This window comes from Amphiprion ocellaris, chromosome 11 (genome assembly GCF_022539595.1).
Source record: "Amphiprion ocellaris isolate individual 3 ecotype Okinawa chromosome 11, ASM2253959v1, whole genome shotgun sequence".
NCBI classification, from domain to species: Eukaryota; Metazoa; Chordata; class Actinopteri; family Pomacentridae; genus Amphiprion; species Amphiprion ocellaris.
Window position 1 is genome coordinate 33990374 of NC_072776.1, and position 22599 is coordinate 34012972.

The 22599-nt window shown below is 36.2% G+C and overlaps 1 protein-coding gene across 2 annotated transcripts in view; it reads right to left on the reverse strand.

Annotated features, from left to right (window-relative positions):
* kalrna (kalirin RhoGEF kinase a) overlaps nucleotides 1-22599 on the reverse strand; it is a 167934-nt gene that overhangs the window by 144136 nt on the left and 1199 nt on the right. The window lies entirely within an intron of this gene.

Sequence of the window (22599 nt, forward strand, 5' to 3'; positions counted from 1 at the left end):
CTGCTACATTAGCCCAAACAAAATAATATTAGCCACTGTGCTAATAGTTTCTGCTAATAGTTAACCCAAACAACAACATGTTCGCCACTATGTTAGCCTAGACGACAAAACACTAGCTGCTATGTTAGCCATCACCACATTAATCTAAACAAGATCAAATTAGCGACTGCTTCCTTTTAAACAACATGGTGCTAGCTGCTACATTAGCCCAAACAAAATAATATTAGCCACTGTGTTAATAAGGTATTCCTAAGTTCTGTGTTAGCTTTAACAACATGTTGTTACCCATATTGTTAGCTGAACAGCATCACGTTCACCCCTATGTTGACGTAAACAAGATAATTTTAGCTGCAACTTCAGCCTAAACAAGCTAATGCTGCCACAGTGCTAGCTTGAACAAGTCTTTGCTACTAAGATAATGTTAGCAGCTACATAAGATAACATTAGTCACTACCAGCTAATGTTATCTGAATCAGTCTAATTTAACAGCAAACATTATCTTGTTTACTGGATGAAGTTAGTTTGTTTACAATGACATAGCAGCTAGAATTATTTTGTTGAGACTAACGTAGCTGCTAGTATTGTGTTGTTTTGGCTATCATAATAGGTGACATGAACATGTTTAGGCTAACAGAGGCTGAAAGAAGAGAGGAGAAAGACGCCTGTAATGAGCAGCTGATGACAGACTTATACCTGCAAAATACATTAATGCTAATAATCGATTATTGACTAAATTGTTTAAAATTTGCATCGCTAATGAGAATCAGCCGTGAAATAAACACAGTGACCCAGAAAATGAAGGAGAAGCTTCAGGGATGTTGCAAAAGGGTCGCATTCTAACCCAAACTGTGATATTTTCTTAAATTGAACCATATTGTGAGTGAAAACTGAACTTAATTTAAAGAATAACTGATACCTCCAGCTCCTGTCCATCATCCTGAGTAAATAGAGGACTTATAAATTCAGTTTTAGGACTGTGAATCTCTGCACAGCAGTGCAGCAGGAGAATAAAGTCACCTGGAATGGAGTGAAGTTTGCAGCAGCACTGACTGTATTCTGTATAATGTCACCATAATGTCACTGCTGCTGCTTCGGCTCACCGACGGCCTCACGGCCAACATGAATAATTCAGTTTGTCTCATTATTCCAACATGCTACCTGCACACATCCCTCAGCACTGCGGGCTGAAGACATTTCCTATCAGCTTTAATGGCCTGAGCTCTGGTTTCCCTGCAGAGGAAAACCACATCCATCACTGCTGAACCACTCTGAGTTCGGGTCAGATGGAGCTGTCTCCACGGGGAAGCTGCTTCTAGTCGTTAAGAGCAGAAAAACTATTAAAAAACAACAATGTAATGAGATTAGTAGGGCCAGAGAGTCTCAGTTTAACTCCATGCAGCTGACAGAGCGACAACAACACGCCTTTCCTCCTATTAAACACTCAAGGCTAAATCCTCTCACCTCCTCAGGAAACCAGGAAGACCTCGGATGTTTGGACGTTTATGAGCCGAGTCCAGCTAAAAATAACAGAAACCCAACTTCAGCGCGTTCCTCAATTAAACCAAATTATTCTGAAGTGTTTCCAGGATTTATGGCAGCAAAACGACGTCAGAAAAGAAATCTGGCAGCAGAAAATAAATGCTATAAAACTGTACAATACCATGACATTTATAGAGAATAACAGCCACCATCTGTAAAATAATAATAAATAAGAATGTTTACTATTTGTATAAATCCAGACTTCTGACATGGACATAAATAAAAGTACAACTTTTTTTGTTTTGTTTGTTTTTAACAGAGAAATTAATATTTTTTTCTGTCATTTTTCTAGATTTCTGTCATTTCCCTCCAAACTGGAAAAAGGATTAATTCATAAGGTAAATATTTAATTTTTTTAAACTAAATATTATGTGAAATAAAACAGAAGTTTGTGAAAAACTATTTTGACTTTTCCATTTTTCAATCCTTCATGTACATATTTTCTCTGAAATATCAGCAAATATCTGTAAAGTCCTGATATTTTGAGCAGATTTAAATACAGCAAAACTGTAATTGTATGCAACCACAAGGTAAACATTTTCTAAAAAATAAATTTAGTGGTTTTACTGAATATTATCTCTAATTTAACGAAACAGGGGAAGTCTGTGAAAAACGCATTTTGTTCATTTTTCAATCATTTATCTATCTATCTATCTATCTATCTATATATATATATATATATATATATATATATATATATACATTTATTTATTTTTTTTTAAATATCAGAAAATACCTGTAAAATAATGATATTTTCTGCCAATTTAAACTGGGTAATTTAATTGCCACACATGGTGAAAGAACAAGTTACTATTTTTAAGACTACAGATGTTTATTTCCACATTATGTACAACTTCCGGTTTATTTTTTGAACAGTAAACACAATAAGTGCAAAAAATGTATTTGAATTATTTACTTCTTTTTCGATTAACTTATTTTTCAGTTCTTAATTTTTCAATATCTGTAAAATAATATTTTTTCTCATTTAAATACAATAAAAAGTTTACTTTTACAGTTAAATGTTGTAAAAAAACAACATTTATACGTATTGATTCATGCATACTTTTCATCAGGATATTATTTACAGTTTGGACTGCTTTATGCTTTATTTTAGGTGTTTTTGTTGGTGTTTTTGTACAGTCAAGATGTAAAAATTCGTTTTTTTCTGTGATTTCACTACAGTAATTGTAATAAATTATTTACTGTTTTTCAATTTTTAAAATTTATAATTTTTCTGTTAGATTCCATCATCTTAACGATGATTTTCTTTCCTGATTTAAACACAGTTTTGTTTTTGGTTTCGTTATGTGTCAATTTACAGACAAATGGTGCCAAAGAACGAATCTCTAAGTGTAAAAGTGCAGATTTATTTTATTGTGCTGTGAAGATCATTGATAGTTTTAGATGTTATTTTATCATAAACATGCAGATAAATCAGTTTTCTGATTATTATTAATAAACCCTGGAGATCAGCGTTCTCTGCTCTGGTTGTAAATAATAAACCGTAAATCCCTCCGTCCATCGACACCATCTGACTCATTCTGGAGGAGCCAATCAGATCGCAGCCTCCGTCTGGGGGTGATGACATCATTGCTGCTGCGTTCCAGCCTCATGGAGAGATGCCATCTGGAGGCTGCTGACTCAGCACAACATAGAACACAACCAGAGGAAAGAACTAGAGAATGTAACCATAGAAAACAACCATAGAACACAGCCATAGAACACAACTCCACCGTGGGGTTTTCCACAGAAGCTCTGATTGTTTATTTACCATCAGCAGTTATATTTTTTGATTAGTTTCTTCCTATCAGGTGGAAGGAAGAGTCGACTTCACACAATCAAACCCTCTACGGCCATACATCCTATTTTTATTTCTCACATTGTGTTGACAGTTTATTGTCCTTTAGACGGAGGAAGTTTTATATTTTTAACCAACAGAAACACAGAAGTGTCTTCAGTTGATCATGAGCTAATCAACCAAAAAAAGAGAAAATACATAAATTCAATTTTTAAAAAAATAAAATGTAGATGTATAAAAATGTAAAAAAAAATCTAAATTTCCAACAAATCCTAAAAAGAAAATTAAAAAAAGTTATAAAATAATCAAAGGACAAAATAAAAACAATAATGAATAGTAATCACATACAAATAAAATGATTGTGAAGAAAATTATTTTAAAAATGCAACAAAAAAAATGCAACAAATACAATGGAAAATACACACACACACACACACACACACACACACACGCACACACATATAATGACTACTGAAAATGCAATAAAAACTAAAAGGTATGAAAAAAGAAAAATAAAATAAATATAAGAAAATATTTTATCTGTAAAAATTTTCTTTTTCATTTTTTATTTATTTTATTACAAAGCAATATGAAACAAAACTTGTAATAAATAATAATTTCACAATAATATATATATATGTGTGTGTGTGTGTGCGTGCGTGCATGCGTGTGTACAATTTTTTTTAAAATCTAAAAACAAAATAAAAGTTATAAAATAATCACATCCAGATGAAATACATATAATATATAATAAAATTAACTAATAAAAATGCAAATAAGTAATAACTAAAAGATATGAAAAAGAAAACGACAACAAATAAAAATAAAAACATACATCTATAAAAATGTTTTGTTAATTTTTATATTAATTTTTTTAACAATGGTATATGAAATTAAAAAAAGAAATTCTATATAAATAGATTGTTATGTATTTATATAATTAATTTAATTAATTTATTATTTGATTTTTGAGTTTGAGCTTGAGTTTTGATAATAGTATTTTTTCTGTCGAACAAAAATTAATAGAAAATACTGTGACTTTATTCATTTAGTCCTTCACCTTCAAAGACGTTTTCTTTTAGCTTTTATTCCTGCAGAAATCTCCTTATAACCACTAAAACCTGGAATAAAAATAAAACCCAAACTGTGTGAAGAAGACGTTATTTCGTGTCAGTGACCTGTTTGGAGACGAGTTAAACCAGAATTCTGACGCCGTCTTCCAGGATTTCATTGTTTAAACGACAATAAAAGCAACAAAAGGAGGATCAGACGCTGGAGAAGAACCCAAACATGAGAACATGCGTCGCCTGCAGCTGCATTTCCTGCACTTCTGCTCCAGTAGAGTCAACGCATGCTTCACATCTCATCACCAAACAGCAAGCATCAACAGATTCCTGCAGGATTTCAGTGTTTTTAAAGAAGCTGGATGTTCTTGTGCTGCCCTGAAATCCTCCCAACACACATGAACGTGATTATCCAGAGAGGTCGGAGGTCAGGAGGAAGCCGGAGGGACGTTCCCGAGGAGCCGAGGAGGAACCGAGTGCTGAAACATGGAACACGTGTTGGAGCTATCAGATGAAACCGGATCGGCTTTCAGTTTCCCGACAGCAGCTGTCTGAACGCAGGAAACACTCGAAGCGAGCGGTCGGACCAGGAATGTGTGTCGGACTGCGAGAGGCGCCGCGTTCCCTGCAGCGCTCACGATCAGATTATTAGCTTTTAATTAGCTCTGCTGATTAATCGGGGATCAATAAAGGATGGAGGTCAAACCAGGCAGCTGGACGTCAAAAGTTCTGTTTATCTTAAGACTGTCGGAGCCAAAAACTACGAGAACATGGAGCTGTTCTGGTTAAATAATCGATAAATTAACAAAACATCTGCCACGCTAAAGTAAATATAGAAAAGATCTGTAACCGTGTCGACAAAAACTACAGAAAATAGTCAAAGAGGGACATTAAGAAAACTGAAACCTCATATCTTCTTTATGCTAACATATAGTCTCTACTCTTGTCAAGTTAATGTGGTAGCTAACATTGTCTTGCTTAGGCTAATGTAGCAGTTAACATTATGTTGTTTAGGCTAATGTAGCAGCTAAAATTTTCTTAATAAGGTTAATGTAGCTGCAAATGTTATATTTTTAAAGCTAGCACACCATTAGCTTGTTAATGTCAACAAAGTGGCTGAGGTTATCTTGTTTAGGTTAATTTAGCAGCCAATATTATGTTGTTTAGGCTAACATAGCCGCTATTTATTATCTTAACAAAGTCAATGTGGTAGCAAATGTTATCGTCTTTAAGCTAACAGACCATTAGCTTGTTAATGTTAACAAAGTGGCTAATGTAGCTTGTTTACACTAATTTAGCAGCTAACATTATGTTGTTTAGGCTAATGTCGCAAATGTCGTCTTGATTAAGCTAACATAGTGGCTAACATTAGCCTGCTTAGGCTAACATAGACAAGTGAAGAGGCCAGTATTAGCTTACATAGGAGCTAACACTATTTCACGTAGGCTAACAAAAAAACTAAATAAACAGCATTATCTTGCTTAAGCAAAGAGTGGCTCCAATGATTTTGTTTGGCTAATTTGGTGCCTAATGTTATAGAAAATATAGAAAAGATCTGTGACTGTGTTGACAACACCTATCGAAAAGAGCCAGCGAGAGACATTAAGACAACTGAACTTCATTATAAAGTCATTTCAAAAAGCAATTCAAAACATATCTTCTTTATGCTAATAGTATAGCTACTCTTGTCATGTTCGGTTAATGTAGCAGCTAATAATATCTTCATAATGTTAATAGCGTTGCAAATGTTATCTTTATTAAGCTTGGCTTGTTAATGGTAAGAAAGTGTAAAATGTCTTGTTTAGGCTAATTTATCAGCTAACATTATGTTGTTTAGGCTAATGTAGCCATTAAAATTATGTTGTTTAATGTAGTCGCAAATGTCATCTTGGTAAAGCTAACATAGTGACTAACCTTCACCTAAACAGGCTAATCTAGACTAATAAGGTGGCTAATGTTATCTTGTTTAGTCTTACATAGTAGCTAACATAATTTAACTTAGAATAAGGCAGTGACTAAATAACCAGCATTGTATTTTTTCAAGCTACAAGTGGCTAAAAATGAGTTTGTTTAAGCTAACATGGTGCCTAACAATATCTTGGGTAAATTAAGATAGTGCCTAGCACTTCTTGTTTTGGCTATCAAGAGCTAATATTATGTTGTTTCGGTAAATGTAATGATTAATGGTATCCTGTTTAGGCGACCATGGCAGCTATTGTTAGCTTGATTAGGCTAATGTAATTGCTAATATTGAGTTGTTCAACATTGTGGCTAATATTAGCTTAACATAGCAATTTAAAATTGTGCTTATAATTAGCTTGTTTAGGTTAACAGCTGCTAATATTTTCTCGTTCAGGTATATAGTGCCAGTGTTGTTTTGTTTAGGGTAACATTGCTGCTAACAAGATCTAATTTAATTCCATGATGGTGGCTAATAATATCGAGTTTATGTTCACATTTGTGCCTAGTGCTACCATCTTAGACTAACATAGTGGCTAATACCGTCTTGCTTAAGCTAACATGGTGGCTAATATATTATTTAGCCAACTGTAGTGGCTAAGGTTACCTTGTTTAAGCTAACATTGAGGCTAAAACTGTTTTGTTTCAGCTAACATAGCAGCTAACATCCCATTTAGGGTAATGTAATAGCTGACATTATCTGGTTTGAAATAGCAGCTAATATTATCTTGCTTAGACTAATGTAGCAGCAGCTAATGTCATTTTGGATATTTTATCCCTTATCCCTTATTAATCGCACGAGGGGAAATTTTTGATTTTCGCATCTCTCCCCAATTGGGCGGAGTCAGAGCGACGGGTCAGCCGCGGTACAGCGCCCCCTGGAGCAGGAAGGCCTTGCTCAAGGGCCCAACAGTGGCCACATCAGGGCTTGAACCTCTGACCTTCGGATCAGTAGTCCAGAGACTTAACCGTTGCGCCACCACTGCCCCTCTATTAAGCTAATGCAGTTACTAACAATGTTGTTTTATGAAGCTGGTGTAGCAACTAACATTATATTGTATAAGCAAACAGCGATACCTAATGGCACAAGTGTAGCATTAGCTGCTATCATCAAGTTACAAAAATACACCTGGTAGCACATTGTGTGTTTGTGTAGAGGGTTTCTTGTGAATAAAGACAATTATGTTGTATTCACTTGATTGATTTATATTAAAATCGTGGACTTTCAGAAGCATTTTCAGGAAATTTCTGGCCTCATACCGCAAAAAAAAAAACCAAGAAATCACAGATGGGACTGCAGTAAGAATTCACAACAAACTACAAGTCGTGACTTTGACCTGGATTCTGGTCAGAAATTAATCATATGGAGCTGCCTGAACATTAAACAGACACTAATGTCTCATTACAAACAATAAAACCTAAATTTAGTGAACCACTACAACTAATAAGACACTATAATGTGCAGTATTTTTAGGATTTATTGTTACTATAAATACTTAAAGCCCCTGTGTTTCCATCCCAAACTACACCTGGCTCCTGAAGCTGCGTTTTCGAACTTTTATTGCGTCTTTACAACTCATTAAAGTGAATCTGAGAGAGAAAACATGTCCGAGGCTTCGGGTTGGTGATGAACACCGGACACAACAGACTGGATCTCAGTGCATCGGCTTCGGCCAGTTAAAGCGACGACAGTTTGGCAGCTCTTCCTGTCGGCAGGCGGCTCGATCACACGCTGGCCTCCTCCGTCCACTAAAACCAAATTAGTCCCTCATGAATTCTGGACGAGCATCACAAGCAGCAGCCTCTCAGATGGCCGATGTGAAGCCCAAAGATCAGGCACTACTTGTAGCCCCGAACGGAGGAATATTAAGGATTAATGTTTCCACTCTCATTCCCTCTGTTCTATAAATACTCTACAGTAAGCCAGGTTCTGTTCGCTCAGTTACAGCCTGACACAAACGTTCCTGAGGATGAATGAGGTTTAATTAGCGCTCGCTTCAAAGACAGAAACCTTAAAAAAAAAAAAAGAGCACCAGGAAAAGTAGCAGGAGCACCGGCAAACAGTGTGGGAAGATGAAAACCTAGACAAGAAAAAGACTGAAAAGGAGGCGAATGGATCCCAGCTGCTGCGTTCATTCAGCGGAAACTATGAACAGAACTCTGAAAATGAATGAAATTCTGGGTTTGCAGCGTGACTCTCCTGCAGAGACCCACTTGTGGTTGTGCTGGAGTGTTTTCAGACCAGCTATGACACACCATGAGTCAGGCCAAACCACGGCAACAAATCTTCATCTGTCTGAAGGGCTCAAGGTTTTAGGCTGAACAGAGTTAAACAGAGGACAAGCAGACAACCAACCAGCTGGTTAAAGTCAGTCAGAGCTAGTAAAACGTCCAACCGTCAGGATTCAGGACGTCCTGATCCGGTCTGCTACCTCAGGGTGGGACTTCTGGGTTTCCAAACTGCATGAGTCACTCCAGACTGCGACACGACAAACATTTACAGCCAAAAGATTAGAGAAAAGAATCAGCCTCCAACAGCGTAAACCTTCACTTCTGGCTGAGTAATTGCTGAATTGTGTTTATTTAATGTGTATTACTATAGCAGCATGAACACACACCACAACATCTGTAGCAGGTCTCAGCTAGCTGCTCCATATGCTCTCACTGAGGAGAAAATCAACAGTCTTCTAGGATTAATCCACGTTTTTAGCAACCTGTGAACATCCAGCCATCTGAAAACTGATTCAGACAATATGTATAAAAACTAGCATCCTGTTTAGCTTCAATGTAACATCCTAGATGAGTTGGCAGGAGGAGCTTGGGGTGGATAATGGGTGTACAAAACACCAAAAAAGACAATAAAAGATGTAAAGAAACGCAGTTTTCAAGTCACTGTGAAATTTTTGCACTGTTGGACCAGTCAGTCAGTGGGTCTTTAAACATAACCAGTAAAGCCATTAAACTATAAAACTATTATGCTACAAGATGCTCTTCAATGAAGTGGCAGCAGGAGGTGCTCAGGGTGGAGGAGGATGTACAAAACACGTAAAAATGTAAATGACTGTGTTTTGTTTCAAGTCAAGTTGAGTTTATGTTGACTTTTTCTGCATTAGATCAGTCCTCCTGTGAGCTCGAGGTGGAGGAAGGGGTCAACAAAACACCAAAAAGTTTAAAAAAAAAAAAAAAAAGACGTGAAGAAATATAAAGACTAACCCTTACATTTTCACACATTTTCTCCTTAAAGTCACCTTCCTAAACAACTAAACTGAACTAGTTTCCCAACTCTGTGTCCACGCAGCAAAAACACTGGAAGAAATGCCACATTTATGTGTTCACAGGAGGAGCTCGGGGTGGAGGAGGGGTGTACAAAACACAGGAAAAAATGTAAATAAATATTTAGTGTTTCAGGTCACTGTTGACTTTTTCTGTATTAGACCTCTTAGACCTGTTTACCTGGCACTTCCTACACATAGTCATAGCCAACAGTACAAGATCTAATATTTCAGTGGAATGCATAAATGAATGTATTAAATATTACATTATGTTGAGAGAAAAGGAAATCCATCAGTGTGGCTGCGTTTTGGATAAAATTTCAACTAAATTTGAGACATAAAATGACTAAAAACAGAAAGAATGGTTAGAAAGAATTGAAAAATAACCAAAATGTGACAAAAAAATGCAAAATTGGGACAAAAGCGGCCAAATATAATTGCAAAACTACCACAAAGACACACAAAATTAACAATAAGAGACACAAAATTGGACTTGAATAACCACAAAATGACTACATCCATTTAACATCCAAAGATACATATTTTGATTCTTTTTTTTCCATGAAAACAATTTCATTCTCCCTTAAAATGTCTTAGATGTGCAAGTTGCAGTATTAGACTAATTCAACCACACATAATGGAACCAGAACCTGATTTTGAGAAGATACAGAAAACTCCATGGATTAGTTCTTAAGGTTTGTTACATATGAAATCAAAGAGAATTTGAATCTTTGTTTCTGAGACCATCATCAGTTCTCAGCCAAAGTGTTGTTTATTTTGCTGCATAAAAACACCATTACCGACATACTAACAAGGTAAAATCTGGACTCTCAGTAGACAAGACCACTGCATGAACATCAACGCACAAAACAACAAAGCAACCAAGATTTTTAAAGTATTTTCTTCCTCTTGACCGTTTCTGAGATCCTTTATGTCTCAACAAGACAACAACGAGAACAAAAGCGACGTTTCCTGGTGTTGCTCAATAAAACCAGCTTTCTGTCGCAGTGGAAACAGACATCCAGGGTTTCCCTCCGAGTCCTCTGGATCTGTCGGACATGCAGCTGGAAGTCTCGCTGTAAATTCAGCATCCTGGACCTTCAAAGAGGCCGTGACACTGAAGGAAATCTGCTTATTAGTCGTCTGATTGGAAGCCGAGCTGCATGTTAGCAGCATGAAATGTGAGAAAATAATTGTAAATCTGCAACAGTAGAGCACGAGCTGGTGGAACGCCTATGTAGGAAGGAAAATAGGAGCATATCTGAGGTAGATGTCTGAAAAAACACGATTGAAATGCTTTCAGTGTCACCAAGTTTCAGCCACATCAGCTGTTTCTGAAGGGATCACAACGTCGACAGATGTTTTCACACCACTGAGCCTTCAGACCAACAACTAATGCTCCGATTATTTATCATTTTTGTTATGCAACTGTCTTCAAAACCCTAACAGTTAGCCACAAGTATGTTTATTGCAGCAGTATTTCACTGGTGTGTCAGTCTAAGTCCAGAACAAACAACACAGAACCAGTCGGATAAGAGAATCCCTTCATGCTTCCATCCGTTGCGATCTCATTTTACTGCGACCACATGCTTTTCCTAACGCGGCACACACATGTGAACACACAGTGGTTTCCTTGTTTACAGAGAGCAGTCAATAAAGAGTTTTACTGCAGTGGAGAACAGCACAGCGGCTAATTACTGACTGAGCTGATGGAGAAGCTGTAAATCTAAAACTACTGCGGACACAACACCTGGACGGGGATATCTGTTTGTGGGTTTTGTCATTTGCAATGTTAATTTGGCTCGTTTTGTTCCTTTACTGCGTTTTTATACTCTGTCTTATGTGATTTTTGCCCGCTATATGAAGCACCTTCTGACTTTGATACACAAATAAAGATAATTTTAGGAAAACAACAACTTTTACCAAATAATGTAGTATGTCTGAGTGCAGCTGAAACACAAAAATCAAGCTCAAGCTAAAGGTTTTTCAGTAATTTTAAGGAGCAACATCATTATTTTTGAACTTTAACATCTGAATAAACAGCTTTCACCTCCATGTTAGCATTCCCGCTAATACACACATCTTTGGATAACAATGAATTTGTTTATGCTAACATAGCAGCTCACATTATCTTGTTCAGACTGATGTAGCGGCTAAAGTGATGCTGTTTGAGCTAACGTAGCAGTAAATATTATCTCGTTAAAGCTAATGTAGCAGCTAACAATATCTTTTTTATGGTAATCTAGTGGCTAAAATGCTGGCTGATGTTATTTTATTGATTCGTCAATATTTTATCTTGTTTCAGCTAACATAGCAACTAACATTATGTTGTTCACATTAATGTTGCTAATATTATTTTGTTCAGACTGACAAAGAAGCTAAATTTGTTGTTCAGGCTAATGTGATGGCTAATTTTATGTTGTTTAGGCTAATGTTGCCACAAAAATTATTTTGTTGATGCTAATAGAGTGGCTGACCTTATCAGTGTCACACTGACGAAGCAACTAAAATACTCTTGCTTTGGCTAACACGGCAACTAATATTACTTTTATGTAGGAGCTAACATTAGCTTGTTTGGGTGAATGTTTCCACTAACATTGTTTGATCATGCTAATGTAGTGGCTAACATTATCAATTTTAGACTGATACAGCAGCTAAAATAATCTTGTCTCGGCTGACGTAGCAACAATATTATCTTAACGTTTGTGTAGCCGCTAACATTAGCTTGATCATATGAATGTTGCCACTCAATAATTTTATTCATACCACTATAGCAGCTAACATTGCATGGTTCAAACTGATGTAGTAGCAAATACTATCTTGTTCAAGCTAATGTATCAGCTAAAATGAACTTTTTGTTGTAACGTAGCAGCTAACATTATGTTGTTCAAGCTAATGTATTCACAAACATTGTTTTCTTCATGCTAATGTAGTAGCTGACGTTATCAGTTTCAGACTGTTGTAGCAGCTAAAACAATCATGTCTCGGCTAATGTAGCAACTAATATTATCTTGTTAAGGTTACTGTAGCAGCTAACATTAGCTTTTTCATTTTATTGTTGCCACTAACATTATTTTGTTTATGCTAACATAGCTGATAACATTATATTGTTCAGACTGATCTAGCAGCTAAAATGATCTTTTTCAAGCAAATGTAGCAGCTAACATTATCTTGTTTATGCTAATGTAGCAGCTAACAATATCTTGTTCAGACTAACACAGCAGCTAAAATGATCTTGTTCAAGATAATGCCGTTGCTAACATTATCTCGTTCAGCCTAATGTAGCAGCTAACATTATCTTGTTCAGACTGACATAGCAGCTAAAGTTATTTTGTTCAAGCTAATTTAGCGGCTAACATTATCTTGTTCAGATTTATGTAGCAGCTATCTTGATCAGAATGATTTGGTGGCTAAAGTGATCGTGTTTATGCTAATGTAGAAGCTAACATATTGTTCAGCAATGTAGCAACAAAAATGGACTTGTTTAGCTTAAAGTTGCAGCTAGTGTTTTGTATTATTTTACTTTTTTAAAGTAAATCTTTAAAACAGTCACTAAATAATTTAACAGTTGACAACTTGTCAAACCAAACTTAAAATAAAGTCACATAAAGAAATTGAGCAAAAAAGTTGATCAAGAATCAGTCCTGTTCCTCCAACCTCTTCATGATGCCATTGAAAAGAGTTTCCTGAATGACTGAAACGATGAATCAATGACCAAGTTTATCATTTTCTCCCCATCAGATCATCAGTTAAGTGAAAACTGCTTCAACACAGTGAACATGAAATCAGTCGGTACGATACTGTTCAGCTCTACAGCGAGCCAGACAAAGGAATCAATAAGAGATGAAGAAGAACCCGTAACTGAGGATTCTTATCAGCTGACTGACGGCTCTGGGAGGCTTTAACTCTGGTGAATAATTACTCAAGGTCAGGACCACCGCTGATCTCAGGAAGTCCTGCCAGCTGAGTCTGACAATGTGTGATTGGTCAGGCATGACGAGGTGAAGTGTTTGTGGACTGGAAGGTGAAACAGTCAGCTTCTTATCCTGAATTCCTACATCTCCAGGAGTATACAGTTCAATCAGGGGAGCTACCATGAAAACACAGCCCTGAACCTGTCGAGTAAATCCAGTTATAGTAGCAGCTAATTAGAGATTCCCCCTGCAGACAGCAATGTAGCTTCAAAGGTCACTTCAGGTACATACAGAAACACGAAGGCTTTCAAACCGACGTTAGCATGACTTGTTTGTGTAGATCTAAGCAGAAATCATACTCAGGTGTGGACCAGAACTCCATCTTAAAGGCTCTTTTGAAGCAACGCTACACATTCACAAAGCCAAAATTAACAGATTCAGGCTAATACAGTGCTAACCTCATCTTGTTTTGGTCAATGCAGCTAATAGGACTATCGTGGTTATGCTAATATAGCAGCAAACTTTATCTTTTTAGGATAATGTAGCAGCTAATAGCTGTAGCTTAGCCTAACATAGCTCCTCATAATCGTACTCAGGAGTGGACCAGAACTCCATCTTAAAGGCTACTTCTATTACAGCTGAACATCTCCGACATCAACAAAGGCCAGCACTAGCAGATTTAGGCTAATGTACTGCTAACATTATCTTGTTTTGGCCATTGTAGCTGCTAGGATTATTGTGTTTATGCTATTGTGGCAGCTAACTTGAGCTTATTTTGGGGGTAATATAGCAGCTATTTTGCTGAGGCTAATACTTACATAATACTGATTATACTAATGTAATATCTAACATTATAATGTATAAGCTGATGTTGTCACTGACATTATTTAGTTTATGCTAGTGTAGCTGCTAACATTATCTTGCTGAGACTGATGTAGTGGCTAAAATGATCTTATTTAGGCTAACATAACAGCTAACATTTCTTGTTCAGTCTAATGCAGTGGCTAACATTGTCTTGTCTAAGCTAATTTTGTCACTGACATTTTGTTTAAGTTGTTGTAGCCGCTAAAATTATCTTGCTTAAGCTAACATAGCAGCTAATATTATCTTGCTTGGGCTAATATATTGGCTAACATTAGCTTGCTAAGGTTAATGTTGTCACTTTGGGCATCATTAGCCAAACAAGACATGTTTTTGCTAATTTGATAGCTAATATTATTTGCTGGCTTGCTGCTAATGTAGCTGCTAACATTATCTTGTTTACTTGGTGTACAGGGGCTAGTGCACATTATTTAGGGTCCGAGCACCGAATGGTGCGAAGACCCTATTGAAATGCAAGGAATTATTTCTTATTTTTTCTTTAAAAGTAATACTTGAACTGATTAATCAATTATTAAAACAGTAGATGAGTCATTTAATAGTGTGTTTTTTTAATGTTTTTTTCATATTTTTGTAAAATTTCTGTATTTCCTCCCTTTTTTTGTAGTGTGATTTTGTATTTTCACTCACAAATGCTGTAAATATGCTAATATTATTAAAGTTTACACTCAGAAATACTGTCTGCAGAGGTTTGAACTTAGTTGTTCATTATTGTGTTGAACAGACTGCAGTGTGCGATGTGGACTGAATATTGCTGCTCTATCTGTGGTTTTTAAGAGCTCGCTGCTGCTCCGTCAATCTGGATAAAAGCTTCCTGCCTCACTCACACTCAGACACACAAAGACAAACACCTGCCCACAGCGATTAATAACATCAGGCAGCGCTAATCAGCTGCTAACACACAGCCTCACATCTCTGGGATCGATTATATCCAGGCGGACGCTCGCTACACCAACACACACACACAACATATGGCTGCAGCTGTCCAACACTCAGAGCTTTTAGGAGGCCGGAGAGGAAATCCTTCTTTGTATTTATCTATTTAACACTCTTTCTTTCTGCCTCCGTCCCTGCAGCCCTCAGCTCGTCCCCCCGGTGGGTAATAAGACTTAATCCACTAAGACCTCCTCCTTCTCCTCTCTGGGCTCGTCTCCTCACCCATCTGCTGGGAGACAAAGAGGGAATCCCTGCCTCCATCTCATTGTTCTGATGCCGCCGCCTCCCTGCATCCATAAACACCCTTCAATAATAGATGAGCAGCTCCTCCCTCCACGGCTCCTCATGACTCAGGACCGAGGCCTCGCTTAAAGGAGCAGCTTAAAGGAGCAGGAGGCCGCCATCGCTCAGAACCCAACAAGGCCTGAGTCAAAACGTCATAAAGAGACCAGGAACAGCAACAAACTGGTGGTTTAGACAAATATAACATCATTCCTAGTCATTAAAGACTCGTTTCTGACGAGTTTCAATTCATTTGGAGAAGTTTTGAGTCGTTTTGGTCAAAATTCTAATGATTTTGGACACGTTTTGTACATGTTTTAAGTTTACTGGGCAAGCTGTTGTCATTTTGGACAAGATTTGGTCATTTTGAACAAGTTTTGAATAATTTTGGACAACTTTTGAATCATTTTGGTCAAAATTCAAATCATTTTGGACAACCTGTTGTTTTGGACACATTTTTAGCCATCAAGTTTTAGTCATGTTGGCCAAGTTTCTAGCCATTTTAGACAGGCTTTTCATTGTCTTGGACACGTTTCTGTAATTTTGGACAAATTTTGAGTTGTTTTGACAGGCTTCGAATCATTTTTGGATGGGTTTCTGTCATTTTGGACAAGTTTTGAGTAATTTTGGGCAAGTTTTGAGTTGTTTTTGGCAAATTTTGTCATTTTAGACAAGTTTTGGTAATTAGTTCTAACTTTTGACTTGTTTTGAAGCTGTCACTTTGGAGAAGTTTCAAGTAATTTTGAACAAATTTTGAGTCATTTAGACAAGTTTTTGTTATTTCAGACAAGCCTCGATTGTTATGGTTGGATTTCAAGTAATTTTGTACACATTTTTGTCATTTTGGCCCAGTTCTGAGCGTTTGTGGCCTCAGTTAAAGGAACAGCACACTGGATATCATTCCTAATCATTTCTCGTCATTTTTGACAAGTGGTTGTCGTTTTGTAGAACTTTTGAATCAAAAATTAACTACTGAAACTGAAAAACCTGCAAATGTCCACAGGTGTTACCAACACTGGAAAACAAGGAGGCTCCTCTTACCGTAGATGTTTAACTATTTTTAGACCTCAGGAATTTACCTCTGCATGAATTAAATCCACAAAGGGATTTGATCAAATATAACGATTTCAGTCTGTTCCATTCAATCCACCTGTTAATACCTGAAAAAGGAGGATGAAACCTGATTTCTCTACAGAAGCATCATGTCCTGAATGTTCTCCTGCTGGAACGTTTCCAGAACAGATTGTACGAAACCACATTTACTGATGGTCTGCAGCAGCTGCATTAACCGTTACCAGACAGATAAGCTCTGCAGCAAAGCTTCTTTAAGGAAGCACATTTTAATAACAACATATTCCAGATGGTGACGTCTCCGTGGTGATCTGCAGAATCATGCAGCATGGATGTTGGAACTTTAACAGGCTTTTAATGCTTCTGTTTTATTTACTGAGTTCAAAGACCAGAAAGAACGAAACCAGAATCCTGAGCAGCTAAATGGAATTCAGTCGACATTAATTTTTAGCACTGACATTTTAAAAGTGTTTTTTAAGGAATTTTTTTAAAACAAATTGCTGTTATTTTACAGATTTCCCCAGTTCTGTTAAATTAGATAATCTAAAATCACAAATACACTGGATTAATTTACATGTTAACCCTTCAAAACCTGTAAATAGCGTCCACATCTAGCATCGGTTCCATCAAAGGGGCACCAGCGCTGCATTCTGGGCTGAGCAGCTTTTAAATCAGATTTATTGTTTGATCTGTTTTGAAGATATATTTGTACAAATTTTAGTCATGTTGATTTCTTTTTGATAAGTTATTGGCATTTTTGACACATTTTGAGTTGCTTTAGACAAGCTTTAGTCATTTTCAACATGTTTTAAGGTCATTTTGGATTAGTTTTGGTGATTTGGGTGGAGTTTTGAGCAGTTGAGGATAAATGATTGCAATTTTGGACAGGTTTTGAGTCATTTTGGTTAAGTTTTGAGGAGCTTAGGAAATTTTTTTGTCTTTCTGGACAAGTTTTGACTCATGTTGGCCAAGGTTCCAATCCTTTAGCACAAGATTTTGTCTTTGTGGACAAGTTGTTGTCTCTTCGGACAAATTTTGAGTTGTTTTTGCTAAATTAGATCAAATAAGATCACAAATAAACTGGATTAATTTACATATTAAAGCTATAAAAATTGTAAATAACGTCTGCATCAAGCATCAGTTCCATCAAAGGGGCACCAGCGCTGTATCCTGGGCTGAGCAGCTTTTAAATCCGAGCATTTACTATAGGAGTTATCTTAAAGTCCTTTACCAGACGTACGTCCTCCAAGCTGGATGATTTTTGCTAATTTTTAACTGATGAATTTAGAATAAAATTATTTTGATTTTAGATTATTTTTGGTTAGTTTTTTCCAGATTCAGGGAAACTGTGTCTTTTTGTTGTGACTTTGCCTCTTTCACACATTTTTTTGCATCTTTTTGTGGCAGTTTTGCATTGTGTTGATTTTGCACCTTTCTTTTGGTGATTTTCTTTGTTGATTTTGGGTGTTTTTGTGGTGATTTTTTGTGTTTTTAGGGTTTTTTTTTATTTCTGTGGGGATTTTGCCTCTTTTTTGTGAAAATTCAGTGTCTTTTTGTTCTGACTGCATCTTTTTGGGCTGATTTTACATCTTTTCTTGTAATTTTGCATCATTTTGTGTTGATTTTGTCTTTTTCAAGCAATTTCACATATTCACTTATTTTATGAGTATCTTTTGTTGATTTTTCCTCTTTTATGCAGATTTTTATAACTTAATACGCTGATTTTGTGCATCTGTCGGTTAAACTGTCTTTTTGTCCAGATTTTGTATCTTTTTTGGTAATTTTGCATCATTTTTGTGTCTTTCTGTGGGGTTTATGTGTATCTTTTGGTGATTTTTGCCTCTTTGTGCTAATCTTGGTGACTTAATGTGCTGATTTCACTTATTTGTATACTTTTTATTATGACTGTGCATCTTGCTCTGGTAATTTTCTGTCATTTTGTGTTGATTTTGAGGCTTTTTCTGCAGATTTTTCATATTTTTGTGATGATTTTACGTCATTTCATGCTGATTTTGCAGCGTTTCGTGTTGATTTTGTGTCTTTTCATCGTGATTATTCATGTTTTTCACAGGAACTTTTAATTTCCCCGGTGATTTCTCTTCCTTTTTTTATTGTATCCGTCACAGAACATCGCTGTCGTTCAGCAGAGAAACACTTCCAGTTCTTTAGTTTCCAGGTTCCCCTCCTCTCGTTTCTCCTCACAGCTGTTTAGGACGTCGCTATTCAGACTGGAGTCCGAGCTGCCACCTTTATGTCTTTGCTAACCGTCTCCATGGCGACAGACGTGACTCATGGCTTTCAGCAGATTAATCGAGACAATTAGCTCTAATTAGCTGCTCGTGAACTGCATCATGTGAACACATCTCCCAGCATGCCTCTGTGTGGCCGCGATGACATCACCGGCCGCTGCTGTTCACAAAATAAGAGCGTGCAGTTGTTCCGGTCGCCTAGCAACAGCAGCAGCAGCAGCAGCGGTCGACAGACAGCCGGCGACAGTCTGCAGATAAAGACGCCGCTCTCTGATTGGCTGCGAGCACGCATGAATGTGTGTTTACTTCCTGTTTCCTCCTGATAATTTGGGATCCTATTTATAAACCGCTGATTAGCATAACAGTGAGCAGCCGCCTGCGACTTCCTGCGAGGAGGTTCAGGACTCGGCTTTCATCAACAATTATCAGAAAACTCTCACAGATAAACTTCACTTCTTCAGTAGAAATTACAAAAGCACGCAAAAAATCTGTGAAACCGCCAGAAAAAGACAGAAACTCAACACAAAATGACGCAAAATCACCAGAAAAACATGCAAAATTACAACAAAAAGATGCACAACCACAAGCAAAAAACACAATATAACCAAAACTTGTGCGAGATCAACACATTAAGTCGCAAAATCAGCAAAGAAGACACACAAGCCCCACAAAAAGACACAAAATCTGCAGAAATAAGAAGCAAAGTCGCCACAGAAAATAAAAATCGCAACAAAAACATGAAGAATCACCACAAAAAGACACAAAAATGACCAAAAAAGGCTGCAAAATCAGCACAAATGAGGCAAAATGACCAAGAAAGATGTAAAATCCCCACAAAACATAAAAAATCACCACAAGAAGGCACAAAATCAACAAAGAAATATGCAAACTCACAACGACAAAATTCAACCAAAAAAATATGTAAAATCAGCACATTGGATTGCAAAATCTGCACAAAAATGAAGCAAAATCACCACAGAAATTAAAAATCCCTCCAAAAAACATGAAGAAACCAATCATTAAAAGGGGGGAAAATCAGCACATGCAGAAGCAAAATGTATCTGAAGTAACCAGAAAGCGCAAAATCAGCACAAAACAGGTATAATCACCAGAAAAGATGTCGATTTCCCACAAAACATGAAACAAAACACACAAAATCACCAAAAAATCAGCACAGAAATTAAAAATCCCCCCCAAAAACATGAAAAATCATCAATAAACATGAAAAATCAGCACATGATGCAAAATCATTTTTAAAAAATGCAAAAATCACCACTAATAGAAACAAAATATATCTGAAATCACCAGAAAAAATGCAAAATCAGCACAAAAGACACCCAATCCCCACAACAACATGAAATAAACACATGAAATTGCCAAAAAAAATCAGCAAAATCACCAGCAAAAGATACAAAATCACAACAAAAAGACACAATAAAACCAAAAGACATGTGAAATCAGCACAGAAGAGGCAAAATTACAAAAACAGACCCATAAAAAGCAGATATATCACTACATATCTGCAGATGTGTAAAATCTGATCTTAAAATTCAAATCTAAAGCAGCCGAAACAACAGTTTAACCCTAAAACTACGTTTCCCATGATGCTCTGGGGCTGTGCTTTCCTGCAGGAGGTGTAAAAATACACCAACAACAACTAAATGTGTTTGACTTTCAGTTTTTAGTTGGGAAAAAACAACAAAACTTCAGTTAAAAATCCAAATATTTTATCAAATTCTCTTTGTTCCACATCTCATTTAAAAAATTTGCCACAAAACTAAACCGATCACACTAATCAAATCCTGTAAAAAAAAAAACTTGAAATATTCTGAACATTACGTGTTTATTTATATTATATTTACTTTTACGAGAGCAGCGAACTGCAAAAACGGGAAAATTTGTTGGATTTTCAACTTTCTGGCAGTCAAAACCTAAGCTAAAAACTGGAACATTTTATTAAAATCTCTTTATTCTACACGTAAAATTTAAAAATCTGGCAGAAAATAAACAACTGCACTCACCAGAGTCTGTAAAAAACTAAAAACATTCTGTATATTTAGATTTTCAACTACATTTTTTCACTTTTCCCCTACAAATGTCCACATAACTACGTTTCCCATGATGCTCTGGGGCTGTGATTTCCTGCAGGAAGTGTCAAATCTGGTTCCTGGATCAATGAATCAGACTTTCTCTGACAGATTTCCAGGTTTTCTTCCTGAAACGTTCCAGCTTTTAATCAGCTGATGTGAAACAGGAAGCAGGAAACAGGAAGTAGTTCTGCTGCTCTGAATCCGTCAGACTGAGATTAAATAAAGAGTCGGATCAAAACGAAGGCGTTTAACGGGATTAAAGTTGCTGCATGAAACACGTTTCCTCATTCAGACTCCATTTCACAGATTTTTGCATGTCACAGCATCATTTCCTGGTCCTTTTATGTCACTTTTTGGTCATTTTATGTCACTTTTTGGTCCTTTTTTATCACTTTTTGGTATTTTGATGTCACTTTTGTCACTTTTATGCCATTTTATGTCACTTTTGGTCTTTTTATGTCACTTTTGGTCTTTTTATGTCACTTTTTGGTCATTTTGTGTCACTTTCTGTTCATTTCATGTCAATTTCTGGTCATTTTGTGTCACCTTTTGGTCATTTTATGTCACTTTTTGGTCATTTTGTGTCACTTTCTGGTCATTTTATGTCACTTTTTGGTCATTTTGTGTCACTTTTTGGTCATTCTATGTCACTTTCTGGTAATTTTACTGATGTCTTGCTGCATTTTATGCGCCATTCGGGTTTTCTGCATGTCACGTCCTTGCTTTCTGTTAATCTTGTGTCACTTCCTGTTGGTAAAATCATTTGTCATTTCATGTCTTGTTTTTGTTGTTGTTCAGTTTATAACCAGAAAAGCAGCAAAGTCTCATATTTAAGTACAAAATTAACAGAATATTGTGTGTTTTTGACCTGTAAATGACTGTAAAAACATCATTTATTGATCTGATTATGGATTATCCATTAAATATCAGCTGGTGTTATGATTTTATTCACCATTAGTTGAACCAAAGCAGCAGTTTGAGGTGAAATCAAGCATTAATTCAGCAAAATTAATAGAATATTGTGTATTTTTGATCAATAAATGACTTGAAATCAGTCAGTTATTGAGCTGATTATTGATTATCCACCAATTATCAGCTTTTTTAATGATTTTATTCACTATTATTTGAACCAAAGCATCAGCTTGAGGTGAAATTAAACGTTAATTAACATTATTGGTGAACAAGTGTGAAGAGGAGTCATGTTTTATCAGTTTCTTTACTGTAATATGTTGTTAAAATTATTTTTAAGGCCATAATATGGACACAAATATTGATCTGAGATCTATTAAACCTAAAATTAGCCGATTATAGTGGAAAATATCTGAAAATTTATTATCAAAATACAGCAAATTGTCATAATTGAGTAAAATTTAGCAAAATATTGTGTATTTTTGACCTATAAATGACTTTAAACCAATCAGTTACTGATCTGATTATTGATTATCCACCAATTATCAGCTGGCTTTGTGATTTTATTCACTATTAGTTGAACAAAAGTAGCAGTCTGAGGTGAAATCAAACATTAATTCAGATTTCCTTCACTGTA